Source organism: Protomyctophum bolini, assembly GCF_963924005.1.
Source record: "Protomyctophum bolini genome assembly, chromosome: 14".
Taxonomy (NCBI): Eukaryota; Metazoa; Chordata; class Actinopteri; order Myctophiformes; family Myctophidae; genus Protomyctophum; species Protomyctophum bolini.
In genome coordinates this window covers 1,703,054-1,710,553 of record NC_137875.1, presented here as the reverse complement: position 1 = coordinate 1,710,553, position 7,500 = coordinate 1,703,054, and positions in this window count along the sequence as shown.

Here is a 7,500-nt window from a genome sequence, read left to right as displayed (position 1 = left end):
GGACAGAACCCTCCAGGGTACCTAGAACATGGACAGAACCCTCCAGGGTACCTAGAACATGGACAGAACCCCCAGGGTACCTAGAACATGGACATAGAACCCACGGGTACCTAGAACATGGACAGAACCCCCGGGTACCTAGAACATGGACAGAACCCACGGGTACCTAGAACATGGACAGAACCCACGGGTACCTAGAACATGGACAGACCCCTCCTGGGTACCTAGAACATGGACAGAACCCTCCAGGGTACCTAGAACATGGACAGAACCCTCCCGGGTACCTAGAACATGGACAGAGAACCCTCCCGGGTACCTAGAACATGGACAGAATCCCCGGGTACCTAGAACATGGACAGAACCCACGGGTACCTAGAACATGGACAGAACCCTCCCGGGTACCTAGAACATGGACAGAACCATCCAGGGTACCTAGAACCCCTGGGTACCTAGAACCCCTGGGTACCTAGAACATGGACAGAACCCCCGGGTACCTAGAACATGGACAGAACCCTCCCGGGTACCTAGAACATGGACAGAACCCCCGGGTACCTAGAACATGGACAGAACCCTCCCGGGTACCTAGAACATGGACAGAACCCACGGGTACCTAGAACATGGACAGAACCCTCCAGGGTACCTAGAACATGGACAGAACCCTCCAGGGTACCTAGAACATGGACAGAACCCTCCCGGGTACCTAGAACCCCCGGGTACCTAGAACATGGACAGAACCCTCCCGGGTACCTAGAACCCCCGGGTACCTAGAACATGGACAGAACCCTCCCGGGTACCTAGAACCCCCGGGTACCTAGAACACAGATAAAACAGGACATGGACCCAGAACCCAAAGGGCACTTCCGGACCGACCTCGCTACTGTATTCTGGGGGGGTTGGAACGTGACCCGGTAGAGGCGGGGGGGACGGGGGGGGACTGGGTTCAGTACCGGGCCGGTTCCATTGGGCAAGCGGGGGGGGGGCGGTTCTGCCGTTTTAAAAATAAATAAAATCCAGGAGAATCTCCAGAGCTGGATTTATTTTCTATGGAACGGAGCTGGTGTCAGAAGTGGGATCCATGGGGGGGGGGAGGGGTGGTGGTCTTCCTCTCCCTGGGACACGTGGGGGTCCGAGGAGGAGGGGGGGGGGGTGGAGGGGACCAACCGAGGGTCCGAGTACGGGGTCTATAACTCTGAGAGGGTACACCACGCTCTCCGTCTGTCTGTGCACTCTCAGAGTTAAACCAACATAAAGTGTCCATCCCTGGGGTCCCGGGAATAAAGAATGGCTTCAAGTGTGCAAATCCAACTGGGAGGTCCCTGGGGGTCCGTGGCTGAGTGCATATCCAACTGGGAGGTCCCTGGGGGTCCGTGGCTGAGTGCAAATCCAACTGGGAGGTCCTTGAAATGGAAAAGGTTGAGACTCACTGAACTATTATGACCTTTTGACCTCTGATCTTTAACCTTTTGATGTCCACCGTAGCAACCCTCTTCACGGGATTGAGAGGTCGGCGTTAGGCTCCGCCTCGCGGGGGCGACGAGAAAAAAAAGACAAGTCACCTGATTGGATGAGATGAATAGATAGCTCCGCCTACTTCTTCTCTAAACACACTCAGGCGTGTTAATGAGTTGATCCCGGAGCAAAGCGACGTACCTCTCTCTGTCTCCGCCCTGCTGGTGCAGTGTGCAAACTGCAGGCTGTGTTAACATTATGGACAGACAGTGTCTCCACCCTGCTGGTGCTGCGGGCAAACTGCAGGCTGTGTTAACATTATGGACAGACAGAGAGGGAGGAGGGAGGGGCCACCGGTCGCCTGCTCCAATGAGGCCCATCTCAGTCAAAACAGGATGTGACCTCACAGGATATCCTGTGGATCTCTGGAGCGTATGAATGATAAACTGAACAAAAAAACCTGGAGGAATTACAAACATGCGCGCACACACACATAGACACACACACACACATTCACACACATGCACGCACGCACACACACACAAACACACACGCACACACATGCACGCACGCACACACACACACACACACACACACAGACACAATATTCGGGTTCTCCAGAAGAATGATTGTAAAACATTGTACATTTAAAAAAGTTATAAAGTTGGTTGTATATTTTGGGGAGTGGAGCAGAATAGACAGCAGACACAACCAGACAGAACAGAACTGACGCGCTTCGGGAAGAATCTGCTTAAATCAGACTTCAGGGAACTAGAGGTAGGACGTCTTAAACCATTCTGACCTGAGATCAGATTCTAAAAAATGTCTGTTTGAAAATGACAGTTTTCTGAAAAAGCTATGTTTCTATGTCAGTCGTTGTTCGATTTTTCAAAATAGCAGACCTACAAGCTCGTAGCATGCCACTCGGTGGCGCGCTACGAGCTTGTAGATCTGCTTTTTTTTTCAATAGCTAAAGCATAATGTAATGCTGACACCAAAAGGGGTTCCCGCCCAGAATGGGTTAAACCCTGGAGACCACCGTAAAAACCCTAGACCAGGGTGTGGCAACTGGCGGCCCGGGGGCCACATGCGGCCCCCCCACCTTCACTTAATGTGGCCCTCATGGTTAATATCAGAATACTGATAAATATAGTATTGATTTCAGCTGTAACAAAATTTCCAAACCCGCTTCAATTACTTCATGACTAGTATTAAATTGTTATTGTCTTTTTGTGTCCAATGTAGTTATATTAACGGGTCATAAAGTTAACGTAACTATAACTAAATGCATTTGAAGTTCAATACAAAAGGTTACTTTTCAGGATTCCAATTTAAAAATAGCAAGGTTTTCAATTCAAATAATAGCAAAAATAGCTGATCTACAAGCTCAAAACGCGCCACGTTGCGACGCGTTTTGAGCTTGTAGATCTCATCTGGAGTGGGTGTGTTGCACACCCCCCTTTCTGACTCATTTAACACTAAATATTACATTCAAATCATCTGTTTTTTTTGGGGTTTTTTTTTCTTCATCTGAAACATTTTCTAAATATGAATTTAGGCATACCCATTTATTAGTTTAGCCCATTCTTCAAGTTATGGGAGGAGTCACGGTGTCTGGAGACAGTAGCAAATAACATCACAGGAGGGGGGGGGTGGGGGGGGGGGGGAGAGTATTTTGACCTGAATTCATCTTGTGGTATCTGGTCTTACAATGTTTAATCCTACTGGCCCCTAATCTCCATTTCACCTCTACCTCTCCATCTGTCTCTCTCTCCCTTCCCCCCCATCTACCCAGCGTCAGTTGGAACCAGTAAATTGCTGTGCCCAAGCCATGTGTTGCTTCAGAGCCCTTTTCAAGGTGACACGGTCCCCCATTTCGGCGGACCGGATTGTAGCATAATAGCGGCTTACCAAATCCACCGCGGGACGATCTCCGACCAACCCCGACGAGGCGTGGATTATTTTAACCGCGACGGGACCGCGAGAAAAATATAAAAATAAACGCAAAGTGTTTTGATTAGAATCGTAAATCTGTTATTTAAGATTCTGAGAAAATCAGCGGGAGAATATTTCGGCTCACGTCCATTTATTGTAACGGACGGAAGGGGGGGATGCATTTGGCCGACGGAACCGACCGGCGACTTCTGGTTTTGAAAGTCGCGCAACAGACGCTCGCAGGCTGTTCGCTCGCCGATACCAAACGGAATATGAAGCTTAAAGGGACACTTCACCCTTTTTTGCAAAAAAAAATATGTTAATGACGTTTAGAAGCTTTAGAACACTTTCCTGGCGGTATTTATGTGTGTAATATGTGGTTTTAGATATTTTAGATTGTAGCAGTGAGCCTGTTGTCTCTGATGTCATGGACACTGGTCTCACTACCTTCCTGGACTACAATTCCATAATTCTTTGGTGCACTGCTCCTCCTTGTGGATAGGGGGAGAGCTGTCTTACTGAGACAACATGTAGTCCAGGAAGGAAGTGAGCCCAGTGTCCATGACATCAGAGACAACAGGCTCACTGCTACAATCTAAAATATCTAAAACCACATATTACACACATAAAGACCCCCAGGAAAGTGTTCTAAAGCTCCTAAACGTCATTAACATATATCTTTTTGCAAAAAGGGTGAAGTGTCCCTTTAAGAGAGGTCATTTTGACCGTTAAAAAAAATAACGTGGTAATCTTTGCTCGTGAAGCTTTCAGAAGGATCCCCTTCATGACCATCGTCATCTCAGACATTTTTTTTGACATCTGAACCATTTTCTAAATATGAATTTAAGCACATTCTGAAACTTCTGTCACATTAAAGACAGAACATCTGCGTCTTCGGGAAGACGACGGGTGAGTCTTTGAAAAGACGGAGATCTCCGTTCTGGGCAGTTAAAGTGTTTTTTTTTTTAACATTGTTGAGCGGAAGCGAAAAGAGAAGACGCACTGGTACAGATCCCTGCTGGGCTCCGGTGATCTGGTCTTTTCAGAGCGAGCTCTTATTTTGAAGACGCCTCTAACTCGATGGGCCGTGAATGGGAAGTATAGAAACGGCCGTGTAAAGTCTCTCGCGAGAAATCTGCCGCAAGTCACCGTGACCCGGCAGCTCTTTAGATTATGAGTCGTGAATAAAGCGTGTTTTGATTAAAAAAATTAAATAAAATAATAAAAAGAAAACAATGCAATCGGCGAAAAAAAATAATCCGAGATTCATCGATTTTTTTCAAAAATTCAGGTAACATTGAAGTGACGGACGGAGGGGAACTCTTTCACTGCCGGACCAAATTCCTGTATGTCGATCGCTTTGCAACTGAGAGCAGTTCAGACTGAAGATCTAAAAACCTAAAACTTGTCTTACCCGTTCTCGTTATTGGCAGCCAATGAGTTTTAACCCATCATGTCGCGCTTTAGCTATTGAAAAACAGCAGACCTACAAGCTCATAGCGCGCCACCGAGTGGCGCGCTACGAGCTTGTAGGTCTGCTATTTTTTGAAAAATCGAAGAACGACTGACATTTTTAGAATCTGATCTCAGGTCAGAATGGGTTAACCAGACCCAGTGTGTGTCCCAGTGGAAACCTCGTATGAATCTGATCTCAGGTCAGAATGGGTTAAACCACTTAACACTAGAGTGTCTGGAAGTCTTTAGAAGTTGATTATCTTTGCCCTGAAGACTTCCATGATTTTCCTAAATATTCGATTTCAAATCATATTTTTAGTTTTTTTTGTTTTTCATCTGAAACATTTTCTTAATAATAGCCTATGAATTTAGGCATACTTAAACCATCTCTGCCTGTCCGTTCCCAGATGGAAGCTGTGTTGGGGAACATGCCCAATACCGCCCCCATCTGGCAGCATCAGGTTAGTGAATTTAGGCATACTTAACCATCTCTGCCTGTCCGTTCCCAGTCAAAATGACCCCTGCCACCGTTCTCACCATAATACAAATCTATATAAGTTTTGCAACACTTAAAACACGTAGAAATGAGCTCTTCCCTTCGTTTTCACCGTGAGGTATACTTCACTGCGCGCCAGCGGGGGTTAACAGCTGATCTACAAGCGCCCGTTACGTCGCGGGGCGACGCTCTGAGGAGCTTGTAGATCTGTGGGCTGTTTTATGTTTAGCCACGTACGCGATGCTGCTGGCGCGCAAAACAAAGTCTCGTTTAATCCTGCCTTTGGACGAGCATTGAGGAACGAGGCCAGGATGTCGGCTGTTTAAAGGTGTCATTACGTTCAATGATGATCTCAATGACGCCCAAAAAACCTGAACTTGAACATTCAGTGGAGTTTTCTCAGGAGTTTGGAAGCCTTTTTGAGCTACCCTGAAAACAGTGAAAACGGTGACATCTGCTGGCCAATCCGTTGACTTATATTATGGGATTTTCAGGCTGTGACATCACAAACGACAGGAAAATCAGAGCACTGAGTTTGAGCCAGAAACCCCCCCAGACCACAGAACATCTACTGAATGTTAAAAGTTCACGTTTTTTTTTTTTTTGTGCAATTGAGCTTAGAAAACCTAAAAAACAAATTAAGAAAAATTACAAAAACATTTTTTTTTATGTCACGGTCCTTTAACACGAGTTCTTGTCCAATGTCTTTCCCCGATAATAATAATAATAATGTGACCGTCAATGGTCGACTTCTACTTTTACCGGAGCGACGTAACGTACTGTATACAATATTGTGTGATTCTTCAAAAGGTCAGTGAAAAGAAAAAACCCACCGGCAGTGAAATGGTCTTCAAGATGAATTCATTAAGCAGTCAATGTCTTTTAACCAGAAGCTGTCTTGTTCTGTGTCCTGTTTATTTTGTATTAAAATAAAATGTCCAACGCTGTATCATCTCTTAATAAACACTCGGAGAGGTTGGAAATGAACGTGTCTCGGGTTTATTCGGCATGGCTCTGATGCGCTAATGTGGAAGTCCATTTGGTCAACAACAACACGATAACGGAATAGAGTTAATTTACTCTTATTTCATTGTGGCTTTTTTATTTACAGTATTTCATTGTTTTTTTTGTATTGAATGCATGGACTTCCATACCACAACAAGCTAGCTGTGTGTGTGATTGAAATTGTAACTTTTTTAGTGTCTATATGAGTCCAATTATTAATTAAGAATTGTGGGGAAATATTGTTACTTTCCAGAAACATGTTGAGCAAAACGTTGAGTGGAGTGTTCGGTTGACGATGACCTCGTGTCTGTTTACGTTCTCCCTGAATGAAACGAGTGTTTTGCGATTGGTCCTTCCAGACGAGCAGCGACCCACGCGGCTAGTAATTGGCTCTTCGCTAAAAACCCCGCCCCAAAAAGTCACTGTCCAATCCAAATAGTGTAGCAACCGTTGCTATGCCGGTCAAGCTTTCGCCACCTCATCATATAGCTGTCAGTGTTATTTTTGCATGGCTGTGTTGTTGAACACACACACACACAGCTTAACGTCAAGGAAGTTACACGTCTGACCCACCCAGGTGATGGCAATAATACTAATGACCGTAGTCTTGCCGTGCAACATGAAAACTCCTTTTCATGTTGCACGGTAAGTTTATTAAAAAGTTGATTTCTCCCTTTAACATTAAAATGATTAGACATAAACACGCGTGTTGTTCAAAACAAACTGAAACGCACATGCTAGAGATGCAGCTGTTGACATTGTTTTGGTTCTGCAGTACATCTCGCCGGCCACTAGATGGAGGCAATGTTTCATAATGTCGTCTGTCATAGGAAAATGACAACCAATTTTGATGTATACTGTATGGCAATACAAACATCCTACAACTCAAAACTAAAGGCCTTCACAGTCATAAGACAAAGATGGTCAAATCTTATATCGATTATCAATTGTAATTATATAATCGATGGAATGTAATTTGTTTAACTGTTGCACCTTAATAGCTGTAAACTCACCTTGTAATGACATGTGCATTTAAAGGTATATTCAGTGATTTCACTCAAAAAAAACCTTAGGTTTCGTTTTTGCCTTGGGACCCAAGCTTTCATCCAATCAGGATAGAGAACCAAAAACGAAACCTAAGGTTTTTTTGACCCCCCCAG